This window comes from Ciconia boyciana, chromosome 3, assembly GCF_034638445.1.
Source record: "Ciconia boyciana chromosome 3, ASM3463844v1, whole genome shotgun sequence".
Taxonomy (NCBI): domain Eukaryota; kingdom Metazoa; phylum Chordata; class Aves; order Ciconiiformes; family Ciconiidae; genus Ciconia; species Ciconia boyciana.
Genome location: NC_132936.1, coordinates 36313719 through 36336613, shown reverse-complemented (window position 1 = coordinate 36336613; position 22895 = coordinate 36313719). Strand labels below are relative to the sequence as shown.

At 43.7% G+C, this 22895-nt stretch overlaps 1 protein-coding gene across 1 annotated transcript in view; it reads right to left on the bottom strand.

The window, feature by feature from the left end:
- Positions 1-13498, bottom strand: part of MYO6 (myosin VI) — a 116681-nt gene extending 103183 nt beyond the window's left edge. Inside the window, exon 1 of the mRNA XM_072855326.1 lies at positions 13376-13498. The gene's annotated coding sequence lies outside the window, so the exon portion shown is untranslated. The remainder of the gene's footprint in view (positions 1-13375) is intronic.
- Positions 13499-22895: the final 9397 nt, after the last annotated feature.

Here is a 22895-nt window from a genome sequence, read left to right as displayed (position 1 = left end):
TATTTGTTCTTACTAAACAGAAAGAAAATTACTAATATTAACCATCAACCTGACACTGCATTTCAGTGCTCTAATGCTCTGTTAAAAGGAAATTCACATCTTCCACAGTTTCTGCTTTATTTGGGTAACTAATAAAAAGAACTCTATAGCTATAATGGTTTACCCTGACAAACGTAAAGAAAATATACAGGCTTCTTGAATAACTCCAGTAACTTGGGAACAACAAGGAAAACAATAAATTAATCAAATGCCTTCTCAAATGCCTGCACAAGCAGCAACAGCCGTTTCCTATACTCCTCTCACAGACAAGGGTGAGCCATGCTGGCTAACCTCCCAGTGTTATGACCTGTGAAGGATATAAATCTAATTTTGCTAAAAGAAAAATACCACTGCATCTGGTCTGTTAAGAGATAAAAAATATATATATTTTTTTAGAAGTGATGAGTTAGCAAAATTTGCTGACATTCAAGTTTAAGCACACAACAGAGAAGCACAAGTATATTTCAAAGGTTATTCAAAAAGTATTTGGTTTTTCAGCTTCTACTCTATAAAACTCACTCAAGTTTTACTGGAAGCTGTAATTTAACTAATTTCTTCACGCATCCAGCACCTTGTGCTGTGTGATGATCCTCCTCTGATAAGGAAGGTTTTGACATCATTCTGGAAACGTATACAGAGTGTGTCCTGTAATAACAGCATAGGAAACCCTAATAAACCAGGTGCGGCTTTGGAGACGAATCCTGAGCCACTCAGGAAGTGCTCTAGTAACTACGGCAGCCCTCCTGTAAGCTTTTACTGCTGCAAGTCTCTTGAACGAGTTCTATACTGAAAAACATAAGGGAAGGGAGGTATAGGACAGAGGATTAATTTTTCGCCTGACCTGTCCTTCTATTGTAGCAGTGCAATAAAAGATGGGCATTGACTGTAGTGAATGATTTTCATCTTTGGCATTCAGCTTCCCCCTTTTCTCTAGGTATCCCATAGTTTATCTCTTCTCCCAGCCTCAGAACGTTTTTTTTCCTCTCTAAAGAGAAACTCTAAAGTTTCTCTTTGCTTTCTAAAGAGAAACTCACATCTGTTGTTAAAACTGTCAGTTATCAGCAAGTCAAAAACCACAGAAATGGCAGGATCACTGAAGATATTTAAGGGAAAATGTGCCAGCAGAAAGGGCCACATCCTAGAAAATCACAGTTGATGCCATTCGAAATAAGAAAAGCTCCTTGAAATGCTCTGGACTGCTTTTGGTTTTGGGGAACACCAGGAGCTCCCCATCCTGGCAGGGGGGCTGTGCTGGTCCTGCACCGTGCTGTGCCTCTGAGCTCAGCTGGCCAGCAAGGCTCCTCCTGAAGGTGAACCACGTCTTCTCAGCATCCTTCGTTCAGCGTGTCTGCAGCTCCACAAAGCCACCGTTCCAGATCATGCTTTCCTTACATCACGTGGCTGCTTCTGCCTACACCACCCTGGTCAACACCAGCATTAATAATTTTGTACCTCTGGTACTTACTTCCCTTCTCAAGCCCTTCTACTCTAAACTGCCTCCCCCTTACACATTAAGCTACAGCTAAAATTAGCTTCTAAAGCAGAACTCCAGCTCAACGCAGCAGTATCCCCCCCACTTCCATTCTTCCCAAAACAGAAAAACAGATTGCTGCTTTGGTCTAGGAATTTAGTGAATCCACACGTACTGTGGGCAGCAAAAAGCATAGGGGTTTCTTTGCTAGGATGCTCTTGGCATGGTGACAAGGTGCTTCTGCTGACCCAGAACAAGATCAGTGCGATATCATCTGGCGGAAGGACCACTGTGAGTAGCCAAAGGAGTCCCCAGCAGAGCAGCAAGCCACAGTAGTCTACAACAACAAAAAATACTCCTTCCTGCTGATTCAGATGGGGAGAAGCATGTTGCACTGCAGGGCTTCCCAGGCTGTGCTGGGCACACGTGAGCAAAGCCTGCTGTGAGAGGAGTGTTCCCCACAGCAAATGTGTCCTCTACGTCACTCTCCCAACCTCAGGCTAACGAGCAGGGGTAATAGTAGGTTGACAGCTTCCAAGTAATTACAGCCATTCCCAATCCAGTGCTTACTGGTATGACATTGGTCATCCTCAACAAGGGAAGGCAGAGTAGAGAAAAATATACATTTTGATTAAAACTCTCTTTCCAATCCTTAAATTCTGCTTCCACCAGACGTTCTGCCTTGTGTGTCTCCACTACCCTTCTCACTAGACACCAAGCCTGGCTGCCAAGCAAAACAAAAACCAGCATCTCTTTCATCCTTGAAAAACCATACTGATGCAGCGAGTTTTACTTGCTCTATTGTACAAACTCCATCTGCAATTTATCTTGGTATATGCAGTCCACGAAGCACATGTGAAGCTGCATGCTCATTTGCAGGACTGACGTTATGCAAATCATTCTCATTTCCAGCAAGCTGTGAAACACAAAAGGCAGGATATCCTGGAAGTAGCAAAGTAAAAGAAAAAAGGGGGGGGAAAAAAAAAGGGCAGAAAAGCCAGGTGTCCTGGGAATAGCACTTACACAGGGCTTCTTTAAGGGCAGCAGCTGATCCTGAAAACAGAAGTTTGATTCAGAGGGAGCCACCGTGTGAAGCCACGCACAAATACCTGCACTTTAAGCCCAAGGATTCAGACCAGACCTCTGCTGCAGCCTGGATCTCAGAGTGATCCAGGCAGATGAACGATGGGCAAGACAAAATGCAACCTGGGAAGCAAATCCAGGTGACGTGGTAATTACACATACTGGAGAGTATACATTATGTTTTGTGCTCTGGTGAACTCCAAATGAACGCTATCACATGCATCTGGGTCTAAATTTGACTGCCATTACATTCAACAGTGCAAAGAGGTGTATCAGCTATCACCAAACCAAGATCTGCATCTCATGCATGACTCACTATAGCTTGAAGCACCCAAGCTCCATACCAAGCCATTTCCATCCCAGCTGGGTAGGGGCCCCTGGAGGAGAGCCCTGGTACCCGAAAAAGGGGAAATCCTCCCTCAGCTACAGGAAGATCTTTCAAAAACCTTCATTCTTCTACCTTTTCTTCTTGTTAGTATTGGAATACATGTGAAGACCTTGACAAAGGCACAATAACAGAGAAGGCGCTTTAGTTTTTCTAACTTCCCTAGGTACTAGTACAAACTTTTAGCTTGTATTAAAAGTTCAGCATAGTCCAAACACTTGTAGGAGATACTTAAGGGAAGTGGTGATGTTGCAGAAAAAAGGAAAAAGCCACCCTTCTTTTTCAACAGTAGTAACTTGCAGACTGCTAAGACATGAGCTTCAAAAATAAACAGCCCCCCACACCAACCACCAAATTTTGTTTAAAAGCTTGCTAACATCACTAGGCTAATTCCTCACAACATAAAATTGTTTTTCCTGCAAATGTGGCTTCTATTTCATATTCAACTTGGTACTCCTGTATCTTCAAGCATATTACACAGCTTTTCCTTAAGCAAAGACCTGAAAAAAGTAAAATTAAATACTTGAAAAACATCCTGTTTTTTTCACACAGATGTGCTTACTCCATTGTCAGACTGGAGACTACTGGTTAGAGTTTTGTGGGTTTGCCTGCCTATAAAATATTCATCACAAAGTTAGGCCATGAATTTAAAATGGAGCAGCTGATCAAACTAAACAAAACAAAGCCACATGAGCCTCATGCACAGCTGTATCTTGCCTGTTAAAATTTCTCCATAATGTAGGTGCAGTGGAGGAAGTAACATCCTTTTTGAGAAGGCTCCTGTCTTACCTGGATCCTCTCAAAACTCCTTGGCAATTTCCAACAAGGTGACCGATGGAAATAAGAGAGGCTGCTAGAGAGAATGTGACGAGTCCTAGGAAAACATGAACCAATTAGCTTTCATTAATTACAACTAACCACACCGCAGCACACCTTCAGATGTCACTCCAAAACCTTTACCTGTCTTGGGGTGAAATACTTAGCCCAAATTGCGAGACCTCACGGCCTTCTTACACCCACGGTAGGCGCACCCGGGGTCAGTGCCTGGGCACGTATGGGGATCAGACAGCATCTTCCAGTTGAGGAGGAAAACATTGCTTTAAAGTCCAGCCCAGGCATGGTAGGAAGGGCAACCCCTGATGCTAACCTGTTTTGCCTTCAAGCAGTCAAACCAGCATTTTTCTTCCATTATTATCTTCAAGTGTTGCCACTTAAATCTGCTGGCGTCCCTCTGGTCCTCTCAGCTCCTCAGCCTTTCCCACCTAGGCATCGTCCTCCAGCCTTCACGTGTTCCTCAAGAAGGAGCTCACCTCAAACTACTCTTCCTCCTGCTAGTTTCCCCCTCCCCTGCTTCTACCTCCTCCCTAGGGCTAAAGCAGCAGAGTCACTCACCAAACATGCCAGCAGCATAAAGTGGCCTTTGTCCGCCCTCTTCCCTCCCACGGGGATTCATAGAGAAACCGGGATTAATACAGAAAACAACTCATCTCAAATAGCCAGTTTTCTTTGAAACCATACAAATTTCCACTTCCATCTGATGCACTCAAGCAGTCAGTACTTGTTACTCACATGAATTCCCAATTTTTCCTAAAAAAATTAAAAAAAAAAATCAGGAAATAATAGAACTGGATTTTTTAAAGGGATACAAAAAATTCTCCTTCTACAAAGCTCAGTAACTGATCCAGGACCGTAACAGAAGGGTTTGCAACAGAAGTTGCAAAGGGCAATTTAAAAAAAAGTCTATGAATCAGCTCAATATCTTAAAACCCCTGCTAGGCTACATGAACAGACACACAACCCCGTATCAACAGAAATAAAAAAGCTGACCTCCAACACTTGTTAAAAAAAAGTACTTTCAGTTCCAAGTTAAAAGAAATCTGATATAATATTTTCAAAATACATATATGCATGAAAAATTGGGAAAGGCTGTAAGGATTTAAATTTAAAGAAAATAGTCTGCAAGAGTATATCATAAACATATTATTTATATTTATCATTGCTGCTTTGGTGGTGAAGCTCTATAATCATAATTTAGCATGTAACACAGAAATACCCATAGCATCAGATCCCATATCATGGAAAGACTGTATTTTCATTTACAATAGGAAAGACTGTTACAGCCCCAAGAAAAGCAGCTACTTAGCCCACTGCACTGCAAAAACCATGTTCTGTGGGTGTTGACCTTTTGAGCAAGACATGACTCGTACACCATGATAACAGGCTAAGAAACTTCATGTCTAAGATTCCTCTCCCTAGGTTAGTGAGAAATAATCTTTTTCTTTGAAAGGATGTAGAATTTCAAAAGCAAAACATAAAACAAGATCTAAAATTTGTTTCAGATTACCATCAGAATATGATGTATTTGTATGTATTTGAAATGTATTTCAAATACAAAATGTATTTGAAAAAGCATCCTTCCCCTAACCAAAGCTTAAAATTTGCTCTTGTATAAATGATCTAAAAAATACTAAGATATGTTACTTTTCAAAAGCCCATAATGTATCTCCAAACACCTGAAGAAAAAAATTATTTTAAGACATTCATGCGGTGAACAAAACACTATCTCAAGGTCCATATAACCTGACATTGAGTGTCTGACCATGACTAATTTCAGATGCTTGAGAAGATGCAAGAGTACTCTAATGGGTTGACAATTAAAGTCAAACATCATCGCACAGTCTCTGAAACTTGTTTCTTCTGTACACTTGCAGTCAAATGCCCTGTTCCCAACCGTTCTGATTCAACACAACTATGACAGACAAGCCCACTTCTCTTCTTTCTCCTGAAAGCTTAGAAATTTGAAGCAATGCTCTTAACCATGGAATATCAGTTACCGAAATCTATAAAAACCATTAAAGTCTCCAAGAAATAGCTTGATCCCAGCAAAGAGCAAATAAGGACAACTAAGTGATGATGCAACAGGCACATATATTCCCACAAATGAATACACAACTTGAGGGTCTATTTTTGGAAGAAAATGTAAAGAGGAGAAAATGGGCCTGGCAACACACTCATTGAAGGCAAGCCAACAAGTATGAGGGAAGGAGAAACATGCATCCTGTAGCATCCACATAAATAACCCTCCTTGCACTAGAGCAGAAATATGCTGCAGAATACGCTGCAGAATGCCATTCATGTACCCAAGCCCTGCCAAAAAGGCTTGTTGCACAAACACAGCAAAAGCTTTAAAGCAACCAGCAAACACTGCAAAAATAACAACTTATTAGTCCATAAAATGACACAATGATTTATCTCATTAGTTTCCCTATCTCCGTAAAGGAACCCAGGTAAGAAAAAAAGACACAAAAGAAATTCCTCCCCACCCCGAAAATCACCACATGTACTAAAACCAAGTGTTCTTATCTTTATACAGTAATAAGATTCCATGTTATTTAAGGGCCCTCTGAAGTCTGTGATCTTTTAAAATCCTTTCCAGTCCTATTGCTATGACTTTGAAATTCCCTATGTTCGGTCTTTATGTCTGCATTTCCCTTTGCAACAGGGCCACTGGAGGCGTTTGTGTACCTTTTCATAGAGGCAATGAAGGGTTACACAGGTTTAAAAGACTGCAAAAAATGCTGTAGTTTCATGAGAGCTGAACCGGTAGCAGCTTACCACCCCAAGAGGGGTAAAACCTTCACCTGCCTCGCCTCATTTCTGCTCCTTGATACATGCTCCTGCTGCACCGTTGCATGGGCTCCGAAACTCATGACATCCCTCTGTAACACGGAGTCGGGGAAGAGAAAGGCGATGAGTTTGTTGCTTTCTGCAGAGCCATCAGTTTGCACTGCTGTGTGGAAGAGCCCAATGACCATCAGCACTGCTGGGAAAGGAATGGAGGGGGGGCACAGCTGTGGGAAGACTTCCTCCTTTCGGGGGGCCAGGAGGCAATTACATCAGCCGAACTACTCACAAAACTGTAACCCTAGAGAATCATTAAAATTTAAGTTATTAAAAATATTTGTCAGCCTCTTTGTTCCTGAACGCTTTGATCCTTGTCCTGGAAATTCTGCAGTACATAAGCAGGGCCAACAGCACCAGAGGTTACCGCACACCGTTAAACCTCGAACCAGCAGAGCAGCTACAGAGCATCCCCCTCCCAAACTCTCCAGTGCCTCCCCTCAAACAAGCGGAGCACCACAGTGAGCGGGTTCAGCATGTCCACACGCAGTGCTCACCCAGCTGAGAAAAGGGAAGACGCAGCAAAAGAGCCAATCTTTGCCACGGAGGATTTAATGAAATATTTTTATTGTTATCACCTGCACCACTATAGAGCGGGTGTGATGGGCTGCACTTGAATAAATCAGGAAAGAGCCAAGCGCGGATGGGAACACAGAAGGTGGTGTCCTCACCCCACCGCAGGCACAGCCTCGCTCACGGGTCATGCCAGAGGACTGGAGAAGGACACGCTGCCCTCCCACGGGCAGCTTCGTCTGCAATGTGGCTATTACAGTATCACCTTTTAGTCAGGTTACTTTGGATCCAGGGCACTAAGAACGAACCTGAGATGACCAAAACCTTGCCGAGTGTCACCGTAACAAAAGGAGTATGGTAGATGTGAGGGATGGAGTTCTGGACCATACAAATAATGAGCTGGACTTGCTGAAAATACAAAACATAACAACAGTCACATGACTTCAAATCAGACCTGAAGGGTCCATAAAAACACTTAGAAATAATTCAGGAAGCTGTTGCTACCAATATAGACACAGATCTTGCTGATATCAGAGAGATTTTTGTGAACCACTGACTTTGTTACATTCCATGCTTCTCGTTTTTTTCCCCAAATTGCAAATCATTCTGCTAAACATTGTTCATTACAAAGAAAACAAATTTGTTCAAGAAACTAAGAATCATCTAATATGTAAATAATACTGCTAATTTAATTGTCCATTTAACTACCTTTGCAAAATAAATTCAGCAAGCTCATCCAAGGCAGGTTGCTTCAAAAGGCAAAGATAAGTTTTCTTTTATTTGAAGTCGAAAAAGGCCTTTTGTTGATTATTTACAAATCCAGGGTTCACTCAGACTTCCAGCTGAAGAGTCTGGGAATTTCTCTATTGATTTTTCTGAGAGCAGGCCGGGCCCTGAAAGATGCACGTACAGATGCAGCCACGCCAGCTCTAGCAGCACTCACGACAGCTCCGTTCGGCACTGCTAGGGCTGGATCCCAGTTTGGAGACTGGCCCCGTTCTGCCTTTACCGCTGTGGCCAGGTGAACACAGGAGCAGCAGCACTGTGAGCTGCACGTACGGAAAATTAGGTTTAACTCCAGGTGCCTCATCCTTCTCTTATTCCCTGAAGCAAGCATGAACTGCCCTTTATCCACCCCCTTGCAGAGCAAGGGGAAGCATTCAGCTGAGCAGGAAAGACCCCTGGCTTGACAGAAGCGCTTCACGAGTCGCATAACCTCTGGATATGACCTGCAGTGTAATCATGGCAGCAGAGATACCATCCCATGCTAGCCAAGCATTTGTGCATGCCATACTACTGACAGTAGCTGCACTTTAGCTCGCAGAGCTCCAGCATGCCTACAGGAGCTGCAGCCAGCACCGTGTCTCGAGGGTAAAAGCCACCTGACTGCAACTTGCTCCTTTTTCACCCGGAAAAAGTTAGCATGCAGCGGGGGCTCCCAAACCACCTTCACAAGGCCATGCTAAGCGGTCCATGGGCGGCAACAGGCTTTGCCTTTGAGCTGTGGCACGCGGCACAACGGCAGGGCAGGACCGACCAGCCCTCCCCAGCCCATCGCCCTCTGCTCCATTTCTGCATGCTGTTCAACAAAAGAAAAAGCAAGAACTCGCTTTGACTAAATCAATTTTTTTAAAATTGGTATTCTAAGACAGGCGCTTATTGAAAGACAGACTTAGCATGCTCTTTCCAATAAAATACATACTATTAAATACGTATGGTCATTACTTACAGAAGTCATTCTGCCAGAGGTTAAAGAACCCACGGATTTATCTGTCTTTTTCTTGCCATCAAAACCTTAGGAAAAACCATGAGGGCTGCTGATACTTCACATTTAGCTTTGCAAAACTGATATTGGGGGTTGGAGGGGAGGGGGAAGGCTTAATCCACAGACTTCAGTTCAAAAACTGTATTTTTTCCATGTGTTCTTTATATCATTATAGTGTCTTATCAACACTTCAGAAACATAAGTCTCAGTCACCAGTATTTACTACAAATGTAATACAGTCATTCCAAGTAACAGCAAAGCAAAAACCTAAATAGATGGCATGCTATGTTAAAATGGTAGGTCATTTTTACCTGCCCATGCATACTTTAAAAAACAGATTCAAAATGAGGGTACTTACAGAAACATACACTACTTAACAAGTCTGATTTCTTTTTTTAAAATAGGCTGACAGTTCTTTAAAAGTGTTTCAGAACAGAAGATGCTGTAACATTTGGAAATAGGTTAAGAAGCCACATACAGTATATACTACAGTAGATGATTAATACCTCAGGTTTTATCCCTCTGATTTTCCTGGTTTAAAATCACAGTATGATCCTACACTTACATTTCCTATGGGATTACGGGCTACACTCCTAAACCACAACATTTTGCTGTCGAATGCAATAGTTTGCCTCAACACTAACTATTTTAAAACCAAACACAGCAAGCTGTAACATCAGATGACTAGCAATAATTGAAAGATTCTACGTCTTTATCACAGAAATTGCATTTCTTTTGAACACTAAAGTTACTTTTTCCACATAAACTCAGGTGAGAATACAGACAGCACCTGAAGAAATCATCAAGTTCAACCCCCTGTGTGAAAACAAGTAAAACAGTCATGAGGAAAGCCTTTAATATATCCTTAACACAAGTCCTATTTGACTTTCAAAAACCTTCACAAAAAGGAGACTGCACAACCTCAGCTTGTTCCAGTTTTCCCCAAAGCATAACAGATTTTATGAACTACATGAAATCTTTGGTGCAAACTAGTTTCATCTTTTTCAATACAGTCCCTGACAGAAGGACAAAGACCACTTCTCACTAATTTTAAGACTGTAGCTTCTTCTTGTCCCCTCCTCTTATCCTCTTTCTGCTAGAACTGAGCTTGTCTAGCCTTTGTAGACCACACTTTTCCAAACACATGTGGTCTCTGTAGATGATGCTTTCTAAATCCTTCCTAAGCCTTGATGACCATTTCTGCCAGATTGAGATGTTTGCTTTTAGCTTACTTAAAGGGCTGTGGCCAAAACTGAACATGTTATTCTGTTAACTAGCTTTACTAGTACGAAAAGTTTATCATTTAACTTCAACAGTACTGCGTCCTGCTGCTTATTGTGATCCCCCATAAACCCTCAGATCTGCTTCCATGGCGCTGCTGCCAAGTTGACTTTACCTATCTGCATTATGGGATGTCCTTCCTGAAAATTCTATCTTGTACTTGAATACAGCCATCGAATTTATCAAAAACCTCTTGTCCTGCAAAACAGAGCATCAAAAATAAGGCCTGAAACCCCTACTCGATCTCCTTCAGACTTCTGTGATAATTCTGTTGATCAAAGACATCAATGACAACACCAAAGTACATAGGTGCCAGAACTGCCCCCAGCATTGCAAGCTGACTTCCCAGTTTGATGACGACTCATAATCACTCTGTGAGAATAATCACCCAGAGTTGCTAGCTCTAGACCTGGTCCCTTTGGCTCAGCTGTTCTCAAATACTTCAGATTAATAAATAATTTTCCTAAGAGCAGGCCTACCAGGTCAGACGGCAGGTCTGTTGTCTCCAGTATGCCACCTGCAGTAGTCAATGTCTGAAATGAATATAAAATCTGATAAATACTTGACAGCACTTTTCCAGTATATTCTCCCAGGCTCCATGTGCAGCTCAGTGACTCCCCGAGCTACAGGAGGTATTCTGTACAAGTCAGCCTTAGTGCATTTTTCTTCCATTAATTTGTCCAATTGCTTTTTAAGTCCCTGTAAACTTTCAATATCCACATGCTTCAGGAAGGATTTCCAAAGCTTAACTAACTACACATTGGGTCAAAAACAAAACACATCCCTTTTGTTTGTTTTGAACTTGTCAGCTTAATCTCACACTTCCACATTTTGGACTGAAAGTAACAATAAAAAGTTAGTCCCTACTCACCTTTACCACATCACTCACAAGTCCGTCAAATTTTCTAAAACCTTAAAGTTTTCCTCATACCAGCATTATCAAATACCAAGAGAATATGAAGGTTAGACTGGGTCACAAAACCTTCTCCACCCCCACAGACGAGGCACAAGGAAGTGTGCTACTTCACCTTCCTAGTGAGAACATTATGATTAATGGGTCAAAACACTGACCCAGTATCAAAACAAGGGCGCATGGTGATCCCAGATCCTGAAGGACGCAGTACTTAGCGCAGATTATACATCAATGCCCACTCAGGATGGAGAAATTAGTTCAACTTACTTACAATTTCTGCAACCTAATACTGACATGGTTTTAATTCAAAAAGCTATTAAGCCTCGCAGCAAACTTTACTGCCTTTATTTTCACTCTGCTGGCTTTATAGTTTCACACTCAAAGGCATAACTGTACCGTCACTAAATATTTATTAACTTATACACATTAAAAACACATCCACTAAAAATACAATCAAGTTAAATCCTAATTTCTATGTTAGTAAAAACAACATCGCAAAGGTTTCTAACTTCTGCTCTGACAATTTCGGTATTTAGTCTCCCACCTCAACAATCAACTCAGACCTTTTTTTTGCAGTTATTTTATAAACCGTACACTTCATAGTTAACCTGTACATTAGCACAGCTTTATGATATTTAAGCAAATACTGCAAGAACACATTTACTTACACTTTTAAATTTGCACAAGGATAATTTCAATCATTAAATCATTTCTATTCTTATTAGGCATTTTTTTCCTAGCATTCCCCTCTATCTTGAAAAGAAAAAATGCAGATGACATTTAACTTTGGAGTTCATCCCTACCCTCTGTTAATTTGTCACATTTGCAACAGAAGGCAGACTCAAACCTGTGGCCAACCTTTGTACTCCGATGGCTGCAAACCCAGTTCATAGGCGGCTCCGCAGCCCAGCGATGCCAACTGAACTGTAAGAAATCAGATGGCCTCAAAGGTCTTTTTCCTTCCGAGAGCAAGAAAGTCACGACACACTACTTCTCTCCACCTTTATAAAAAAGGGCTGACAATCAGCAATATTTAGATGAAATAACAGGTAACAACCATCCTTTTATGCAACCTATAATCTATTAATTTAGCTATCTCAATCTTATGGGCTTCTGGTGGCATCAGGATTTACTAATTAGGAAGCTGAGGGCTCTGTCAGACAAGCAACAAGTATAAATATGCTGCATTTCAAGTTGTATTCAAGTGATGGCTCATTAAGGGGATGAACCTTTTTAAGTTTTCCTATTCAGTAATGAATGCAAGTTACAGGAATTGGGTATCAGTTTTTGGTAGCACATCACGCTTACGCACGCTGCTCTCCAAAAACACAGCCTGCAAAAGTACTTCAATGAGAAACACGCCAAGAGAAGATGTATTTCAATTGCACTACCGGTCATGCTGTGTTCGGATGGTCGAGGCTGTAAAAAATTTCTTTTCCGTGAGAAGGACAATCCTACTAGCACGGAAATGTTTTTGAAACAAGGAGCGGAGCTCAGCTGTAATGGAGCTCAGCATGGGTGGCATTTTACAGAGGATGATACTAAAAAAAAAAACCGCAGGAAAGAAATTCCCATGACAGTTCATTTAAGGAAGTGAATAAAAATCACTTTAGACTGTAATTGTGCCTATCCGGGAAGGTCTGGGTACAGCACACGCACCCCGAGGCGGGCTGGCGGGCAGCGCTCACCCCGCGCAGGGGCTCTCCCGGCCCGCGCCCGCGCCGCGGGTCTCTCCCCCGGAGCAACCGGCCTCCCCGCGCCCGCAGACCCCGGGGCCGGCGCCAGGACGCATCCTGTGCCGCGACGTCGGCGGTAATATGTTTCCTTCGTTACCGAGGCGCGTAAGGTGAGAGCTACCGGGTGCAACAGCCGCCCCCTCCCTCCTTCGCCGCCCCGTCCCCGTCCTCTCCCCGCAGCGCTCGCCCCCAGCCCCGAGCGAGCGCCCCTTAAAGAAGGAACCGCCGCTACAGCCCACGTTTGCTACCAGAGGACGCCTGCCCCCGCAAAGCCCCACTCCTCCCGACGAAGCCTCTAGCGAACGCCTCGCCGCGGAGCCGATCGCACCTGCCGGCGGGCCGGGCCGCGCCGCCCCGGGGCCGGGCGGGAGGCGATGGGGCAGCGCGCCGCAGCCAGGCCAGGGGGCCGGCGCCCCCCCGCCGGGCGGGGGGAGGACGCGGAGCGGCGGCGGCAGGGGAGGGCGAGTGGGCCCGGGGCCTGCTGCGCGGCTCGGCGCCGCGTCCTTACCTGCCGCTGCCGCCGCGCCCGGCTGCCAGCCCTGCCGCCGCCGCTACTGCGCTGCTCTGCGCCGCCACCCGGCACGGCCCGGCCCGGCCCGGCCGCCCGGGACGTCAGCGCCACAGGGGCAGGCCGGGGGCGGGGGCTGCGCCGGCGGGAGGGGGAGGAGGAGGCGGTGGCGGCAGCTGGGACGGCCGGGCCGGGCCCGCCGGCCGTCCCTCCGCACCGGTGTTGCCTCACAGGGGGCCCCGGCCTGCCGCCCGCCCCGGGACTCCCCGCGGCCGTCCCGGCCGGTACGGGCAGGACAGGCCCCGGCGCCCCTTGGGCAGCCCGACCCCGCGGCCTGCGCCCGCCCGCACCAGAGCTGTTGTTGAGGGGGCTGTTTTGGGGACGCGCCTTGCTTGGGGCTGGCTCGTGGTTGTTCTGGGAGAGGTTGGGTATTTTCCTTTTTTTTTTTTTTACCAATGCAGTTACATAAAGGGTCAGGTTTTGGGTTATCTTTGTCTTAATTAACCATCACCCCATAAAGAAAGGCACAGAGTAGGTGGCAGCTCTCTGGCTGCAGCAAACCTTGGAAGTCAAAGATTGTTTAAGCCCCAGTTCCTTCCCCTGAGCTTCCCCCTGTCCCAGGCCCTGTGCTGTCCCTGCCCCATCCCCGGGCACACGCTTTGACAGGTTTTACAGGGGCAGGAGCATGTAAAACGGGGTGCTTGTGCCCGCCGCTCAATGGCGGAACAGCATCTGCCTGCCCCAACCCTGTCCCCTCGGACCCTGAGGCTCCCGCGAGGCAGCGCAGGTGCTGGCCTGCCTTCCCGCTAGCCTCCATGGTGGCTCTGCGGGATTTCCCTGGCACCTGCCTACGCCCAGCTATTCATCCCCACAGCTGGTGTGCTGGCGTGACTCATGCTCAGCCATGGCCTCACCACCAATGGCACCTGCAGCCACCCCTCCCTGACCAGCCATGCTGGAGTTTCGTGTCGCCTCTCCATCCCTCAGCTTTACGAGCATTCATTCCTAGCGTCGCCCGCTGGTTTGTCAGCTTTCCCGTAAACACTTTCCTTCTCTTCATGCAATACTTCATGAGTGGCACAATGACCCTGACTGTAGGCGCAAAGCCTCTTTGCTTTCCACTTGATGGTCATAAAATTCTTGTGTGTTTTGCTGACAGAGGGAAATGAACCAGTTCATACTTCAAAATCTCCTGTGTTCTCCTTAATCTCGAAGCCCTAACTACCTTTCTTTAGGCAGGGACTCCTTCACTGCATCCTTTTTGAGTGTCTGGAGAACACCAGGGACATTGTGAGTACAGCCACTAGCTAATGAATAATTTAAACAAAATGTTTTCTTCCAGCCATATCATCCCCTGTAGATATGATAGTAATAACGATGCCTTGGCCTCTTTTAGGGGGTAAAGAGAAACCCCGGGGGGTCTCTAGGGAAAGGGTTCTGTCAAGGATCAGTGTGGATGTACATGTGGAAAGGAAAATGGGAGTACACAAAGCTCATGAGTAATCCTGCATCCCGGGCAGAGCATGGGTGGAGTTAAATCCTGTGTCCGGATTAACATTCCTACAACTCATGAAACATGCTATGAGCTTGTTTGGGTTTTTAAAACATTGAATATGCCTGCAAAGTGACAAAGTGAATTTTACAGTTGTATCTTTGCTTGACCTAATTTAGGAATGTTTAACAATTTGGACAAATCGAAATATTGTATAACTTCTAGAGAATGGGAGTTTGCCTTTGGCATTACCTTTCAGGGCAGTACTTTGTATGTTCAGCCTTACTTTTATTTGTAAAAGACAGATAAGGATAATTAGTGTCTGGGGGAAAAAAAAAAGACTGCACAATGAAATAAAAATGTAAATTTGCTGACTGAATAAACCCCCCTCTGTTAGCAAAACAGGATACAATGTCAGGAAATGGTCAACAAAATATTTTCAGTGTAAACAAGCCGGTTGGTCCCACAGTGCCGGAGAAGCCAAGCAGTGCTGAGCACTGTCTCACCATCTGATGTGCTGCTCCCTCATCAGGAGGAGCATGTCTCTACTCTCCCCTTTCTTTTCCCTGGGAAATCTAAAAATAACCCAAGACGCAGTAGCGTCTCTTCTGTAAATCTTCTGGGAAAATACAGGAAAACACACACAAGTACAATCTGAGTGTAAGAACTTCAACCTAAGCAAAGGGGAAAATAAAAGATGGAAAGAGAAAACAAGGCAAAATATATTTTACTGTACCCGTTGTCTGTATATAAGGAGGCAGGCAAGAAGCATTTCTGATTTAATTCCTAGGAATGTTGGACCAATGTCTGCAATTTCAGTCTAACCGAGACTTTTCAGAACACCAGGAACAGTGTGGCTAGGTTGGAGACGCCAACCAGTTTTTGCTTAATAGCTGTATAAGAGACAGACACAGTTCAAGGCTGGGAGGGAGAGCAGAGTGCCTTTAGCATCACCCTGTTCCTCCTGCACCTCAGCCTGTCAGGCGGGGGAAACGGCAGCAGACAAGCATCCTTTCACAAGTTGCAACGCACAGGTGAGGTCTGTCAGCATAGCTTTCACTCGGGGAAGGTTCACACCATACCTATCAGACCATGAGGGTCTGTTGTGATGAACGAGAAATATATATTAGCACGCACCATCTTAAATGTGCAAATGCGATATACTGGGCAGCCTACCAGCAAGCATCCGGGATCAAATGCTCACCAAGGCAGAAAGATGACCAAGACAAGGCAGCATGACATTTTAACAGGACTAGCGACATGCACACGTGCCTCTGCTGCAGCCCTGCTGCAAAGAACTGACAATATTCCAGATGTCTGAGGTGTCTTTGTTCCCCCAGATATTAAAACTGAATATTTTAGTATGAATTCAGGTTGTTACAGATTATAGTAAACAGTTTCTGTCCTTAAAGTTGCCACATATTTTAAAAAAAAAAAAAAGTTAATTGTATGAGCCACTGTATTTTGTCAGGGCTTATGAATGGTAGAGTGGAAGGATAAGCAGGTAAAGGACCCCAGGTGACTTCTCAGAAAACCCTGGGAGGATATTATATATGTTTTCATTTCAAAGAATATCATACAATGTCCTGGCTATTTAAATTTATATGAAAATGAATTCTTATGTATAATTCAGTCAATCAAGATTTAGAGCATTCAAAAAGGCTGTCACGCTTGTATGGCTAGAAATTTCACTCCTGAGATGGCTGTTCTCGAGTGGTTAGTATCATGAGTGCTAAGTTTCTCTCCCCACACTTTACTGTGAAAAATTAAAATGCAAAAATCAGGTTTGACATTGACTACAAGCCTTTACTGTATGTATCTCTTCAGACGGAAAGCTTGTGTTTAAATCATATTGGTATTAGCTGGGTTTCCCCATGGATTACACATAGCTACAACTGTTCTAGACATCAAATGTAATGGGTAAAGTTCTGCCCATAAAAATGTCCATGGGCACAGGCTTAAGTCACAGCCAATGACTTAATGAGGCCAGAAGTTCACTTGCTTTACATTGCTTTGTTAGCATACTCTAACTATATGTGAATGTGATGTAATTACACTGTATCTGTGTAACGTGGTCGTGTCAAAATACCTCACAGGTTGTCAGCATCAGCTCTTGGAGTTTCCTGACTGTTGAGTATTTCAGCTTAGTGCCTTGATACTCCCTAAAATGATTTTGTAGTTTTGCAAGTAATTTCTGAAAAAACTAAACCTAAACTCACTGGTTTTAAAACTGTTGTGGAATTACCCATGCAGAGTTTCCAAATGTAGCTATTGTAGCTGCCAATGTAGTCCTGCCAGCACAATTTATCTGTTATTTGTCTGGATAAAGAATAGCTGGCTCATATGTTTGCAAAAGAACATTTCTAACTGGCTCAAGGTTTAGCAGCTTATGTTCAGAGACAGAGAAACAACAAGAAAATTTGCTGGGATTTTTAGCAGTAGTATGCTTACCAGCTCCAAGATGACGTTCCTTTCAGAATCAACCTTTGGTTTCTTTCCAAGGAGGCTTACTCTAGATAAGCGCCCTTCATTTCCTTATCAGGTAAATTATTTACTGGAAAGTGGTGTGTAAGTCTTATTTTATCTGCTCCCTTTCACTTAGTGTTATGTGCACATACATAATTCTCTGATTTTGACAGCTGTGAAATTATCCTTTTTTTTTCCCCTCTTTCTTCCCAGTACACTTTACATGAACCCCTATTTTCACTACACCTAATTTTTTTAATATTCTGACTTTTCCACAGGCCTTCTGTATTCCAACTGCTTCGTTCGAGTTACAAAAAATTTAGACAGTATGTTTTAAGGCAAGAGCTCCTATTTAAATATTTCATTTCAGTTGGTAAGTAGTTTCTTCTTTTGTGTTATCAGACAATGTGTTAGTTAAGGAAGGTTGATGGTTTTGCATTTCCACCCCTAGCAATGTGTGACTGGTTTCTGAAGCTCTGTTTTTTTGACTGGGAGTAAGTCTTTTGGAGTGGCCCCATTTTTTTATTTCCTCTCCTTAAAGGATAATTCAATTACACAAATAGATTATTTTGAATTGTGGGTAGCTCCAGAGGAATAGGCTTGCATAAATAATAGCATGAAAGGAGGTAAGAGGAATCCCTGACTTGTCAACTTGTAATCCTTCTGAAGTGCATTACTTTTCATTTCACTTTTGTGAGCAGATTCATTCTATAAACCCAAATGGTGAGGACAGGAAAATGAGATTACAGTACCCCAGAGTAGCTGGCAGATATTCCTGGAGTCATCCCAGTATTTGAGGACAGATGGATTCCATTCCTGGTGCAACACATCCCATGTTTCTGGGGAAAGGATTTGCTTTTGTTTTAGCTGAAGCTTCTCTCTGGCAAGGATATCACGGACCCGCTCTCGCGCATATTAAAAGTAGAATGGGCCCCACCAGTTTAGATATTTCATCTGGAGGACAGGGAGGAGCTGTAGTATAGGAATGAGAACCCAGTAAAAGCCACACAGATAATACACAATAGCAATTACCATAGGGGTTTTTTTAACTGTTGCTTTTTTTTTTCTCCCCTCTCCTCTGTGATCACCTATATGGATTTCCTTTTTGGCAATGAACATCAATTGCTGATAAAATTGCAGGCTCATCTGACAAACAAAAGTAGCCTGCAGTAAATATGTAACCTATAGTTGTCAGGCATAGGGCTGTTCTTCCTTCATGGAGCAGAAGCTGTTCACCTGTAGTTAAATGAACTTTAGTATGGATTAGGTAGATCATGGTACTGATAGCTTATCACACTTCTTAGCGAAGTAGAGAATTTTTTAGTGAATTCTGTGAGGATATTAATTAATTTTTAAATCTTTCTGTAAAGGCCACTGCTCATCTAGCATGTTCCCAAATGACTGCATCCTGTTAAACATACTGTGAGGACTTTTCTTCCATTCCATTTCAAACATTTCATTTTAGGCAGCTTTAGCTTTAGAGCCAGTTGAGAAAGAAAAAATTAAGAGGAATGAGTGATCCTCTTGAAATTCTAACACACCTTTGGGCAGGGACCAGAGGAGGTCTGGCAGTAATCTAATTCACAGAATAAGGGGGTCCAGTTGTGGCTCTCCTACACTTCACACTGATGAAAGAAGCAAGAAAAAAAATATAGTCTCAATTAAAAGGCAGCATGAGGAACATGCTGCCAGGCTGAAAAGGAAGATGGCTAATGCTGCTAAGACAAGATTTAAATTCTGCAAAGCTCTTGCAGGTGCCTCTCTGCAGTCTAGCCCTCACATATCACTGTGGGGTTGTTATACAGAACAGAGACAGTTTAATTTACATTGCTCATTGAATAAATCCACTCTCAAAGATGTAGATCCTGTCCTTGATATCCATCTGGGCAAACCACTCAACAAACTTGCCCGGGGACCATTGTTGCATGAAGGAATCACAGAATATCTCAAGTTGGAAGGGACCCATAAGGATCATCAAGTCCAACTCCCTGCTCCTCACAGGACTACCTAAAATTAAACCATATGACTAAGAGAATCATCCAGACAGAAGAATAACACTTTGCCAGAAAAGTAGGCTGCCGAAGCAGCACGTTGTTTCAGCATCTCCCTATATTCCTTTACAATGCAGTTACACGTGCACTCGAATGCTATCCAATAGCATGGACAGACTAGACTTGTCTCCCCATACCCTTCCCATGCATGTACTAGCTAGATCACCTTAAACCTCAAACTAAGTGAAGAGCCCTTGAGTTGGGTTTTACACCCACACTTAAATTCCACCACCAGCTCTTCAACCCCTTGTGGTAGGACTTTTAGTATGAGATAAGGCAGACCTCACTGAGACGTTAAATACCCACTGCAGCATGATGTTCTCTCCTGGCACGCTTATTTGGCCCAGGGAGTGCCAAATACTCCGGTTCTGACTCAGTTACTAAATCTGCTAATAATCTGAACCACTTATCTGTTCTAGTAATGGGAACCAGGTGGGAAAGACTAAAGGTAGCTCTTAGTTTACTTAATTCCTTGTGAAACCACGTATCTGAAACAGATGCAGAATGACATCTCAGGTGTGGACGTTGAATGCAAATACTAGTAAGTGGGGGTTTTTTGGCATAAATGATCAAACCTTGTGGATTCAGAATGCTATAGCAGCTCTTCTTAGTATGGTCAGCTTCTCAGACAAATGAGGATGAACTTTGTGGCTAAAAATAAGTTTGAAATCCAAAGATATTTCCTCCACTTCCCTGAGCTCAGGGGATTTCTGACTATATAAACAGGATGATGATCACAGTAATTTAGTGTCACATTGGCTGAAAAATGGGAGGACTGTGAACAGAGTTTGGTACAGCAGCAGACTATGTAGGACACAAACCGAATGTCATATGAGCAAAAAGCAGCAATAATTCATAAATCACAAAAGTTAAATATATTTAACAGGGTCTACTTAAAAGCACATCTAGCTTGTAAGCTGCAGCTATTCTGGGGAAACAGTCACATTGCTGTTATAAAGGTAAAGTCACTGATTCCTGGTGAGAGTAGTTATGACACTTTCTAAGCGTTTTATAAATATTTTTTACAAGACACTGAAGTTGCCTATTTAATTAATTTTTAAAGCTATTAATTGAAAGACCTGTCTGCTGAACAGAAAGAATATCCAAATCATTCTAGATAAACAGCAGGTATCAAAAATTGCTGAGTTTTGCTTTCAGTTGCTTATAATGGCTTTACAAAATTTCAGCTGCTTGGTTTAAAATTTTCCAAATTAGGTATTTGCTTCAAACTGAATGCTAGCTAAAATGGTTCTGCTCACAATGTTAAAGAACAGTAACACTGATTAAGCTTTGCAAGAAAGTTTCCTACAGACTTGTAGCATAGATTTAAATTTGGGAAGCAATTTGTCTTGTATGCCAGAGATGTGCCTTTTGCCGCTAGTTGTGCAACACAACCAAGTTTAGCCAAGCTATGAACTGGTGAGTGTTACCTATGGCTGGCCTTGACCCCTGTAGCTTCATTCTCAGAACAGCACACCTGTAACTGCAGCACTCCTGCTGCAGTGCTGCCCAGGATTACCTCTGCAGCCACCTTGGACCTGCCAGGTTTGTCACACCAAGTACAGGAACTGAGAGCAAGCTCACAGAATCAGAGTGGTTGAGGTTGGAAGGGACCTCTGGAGGTCATCTGGTCCAACCCCCTGCTCAAGCAGGGCCACCTAGAGCCAGTTGCCCAGGACCGTGTCCAGATGGCTTTTCAGTATCTCCAAGGATGGAGATTCCACAGCCTCTCTGGACAATCTGTGCCAGTGCTCGATCACCCTCACAGTAAAAAAGGGTTTCCTGATGTTCAGAGGGAACCTCCTGTGTTCTGCTTTGTGCCCATTGCCTCTGGTTCTGTCACTGGGCACCACTGAAAAGAGCCTGGCTCCATATTGTTTGCATCATCTCTTCAGGTATTTATACACATTGATGAGATTCCCCCCTCGAGCCTTCTCTTCTCCAGGCTGAACAGTCCCAGCTCTCTAGCCTGTCCTCATAGGAGGAATGCTCCAGTCACTTAATCATCTTTGTGGCCCTTCACTGGACTCTCTCCAGTATGACCATGTCTTTCTTGTACTGGAGAGCCCAGATCTGGACATAGTATTCCAGGCGTGGCCTCACCGGTGCTGGGTAGAGGGGAACCTCCTTCAACATGCTGGTGACTCTTCCCAGTGCAGTCCAGGACACTATTAGCTTTCTTTGCAGCAAGGGCACATTGCTGGTTCATATTCAACTTGGTGTCTGCCAGGACCCCCAGGTCCTTTTCTGCAAAGCTGCTTTCCAACCACTTGGCTCCCAGCACATCCTGGTGTCTGGGGTTGTTCCCCACCAGGAGCTGGACTTTGCGCTTCCCTTTGAAGGTTCCTGTCAGCCCATTTCTCCAGCCTGTTGAGGTCCCTCTGGGTGGCAGCACAACCCTTCAGTGTATCAGCCACTCCTCCCAGTTTTGTATCACCTGCAAACTTGCTGAGGATACCCTCTACCCCATCATCCAGATTGTTAATGAAGATGTTGAACAGGGCTAGACCCAGTATTCACCCCTAGGATGCACCGCTAGTTACCGGCCTCCAACTAGACATTGTACAACTGATCACCACCCTCCAGGCCCAGTTCTTCAGCTGTTATTCAATCCACCTCACTGCCTGCTCATCCAGCCCGTTCTTCCTCAGCTTCCCTGCTGATGAAGCTCCTCTGGCAACACAAGATCACGGAGGAAAAAGATAGTGGCCATTTTTGTAGAGTGTAGATTGAAAAATTGAGCTTAGAGACATGATAAAAGATTAACAGATGTAGAGCCAAGAGAGACTGGGAGAAGAACCAGTACAGAAAGGGTATCATCTGGGGTTTGGAAGGAAAGAAAACAGCAAGGGACAAGTGGTGCTGACGCAAAATCTGTTAACAACCACCAGAACAAAACTAAGTTCTCCCTAGAACAAAACTAAGACTGAAGTGCATCAGTGTTCCTCTGCTGTCAGCAAACAACTGGACGAGTCACTGGGATTTGTGCACCATGTTTTCATCTAGGTAAGCAAGAAAATGACAACATACTATGACTGCTTATGGAGTAACAAAAATCAGAATTGTGGAATTAGTTCTACGAGTGACCATCATATACTGACAATGGAAGTCAATAAACCCCAAATACGCAAAATGCAAAATACATATTAAGCAAGACAGTTACAAACACAGGCACTAAAAAGGTAGGAAGCATCCAGAAATTATTAAATTGTCCAAGGAACCTTAATTTAGTCCACTTGCATGTACAAACGTCTATGTAATCACAGGTGATGTTTTCTCCAGATACCACTTCTCTCAATGGATGCTAAGTCTGGTGTTTAGGGAACTTTGAAATTTCACAGTAATGACAACTATGAGCTGTATGATTCCTGTTGTTCCATGAGAAGGCATGCTAATGAAAAAAATATTTCTCATTGTTAAACCAACTAAATACTGCGTTTCAGACATGAACACATGACCCATTCCTACAGAAAATTATCCGATATTTGGCAAGTTACTTAAAAGGTCATTA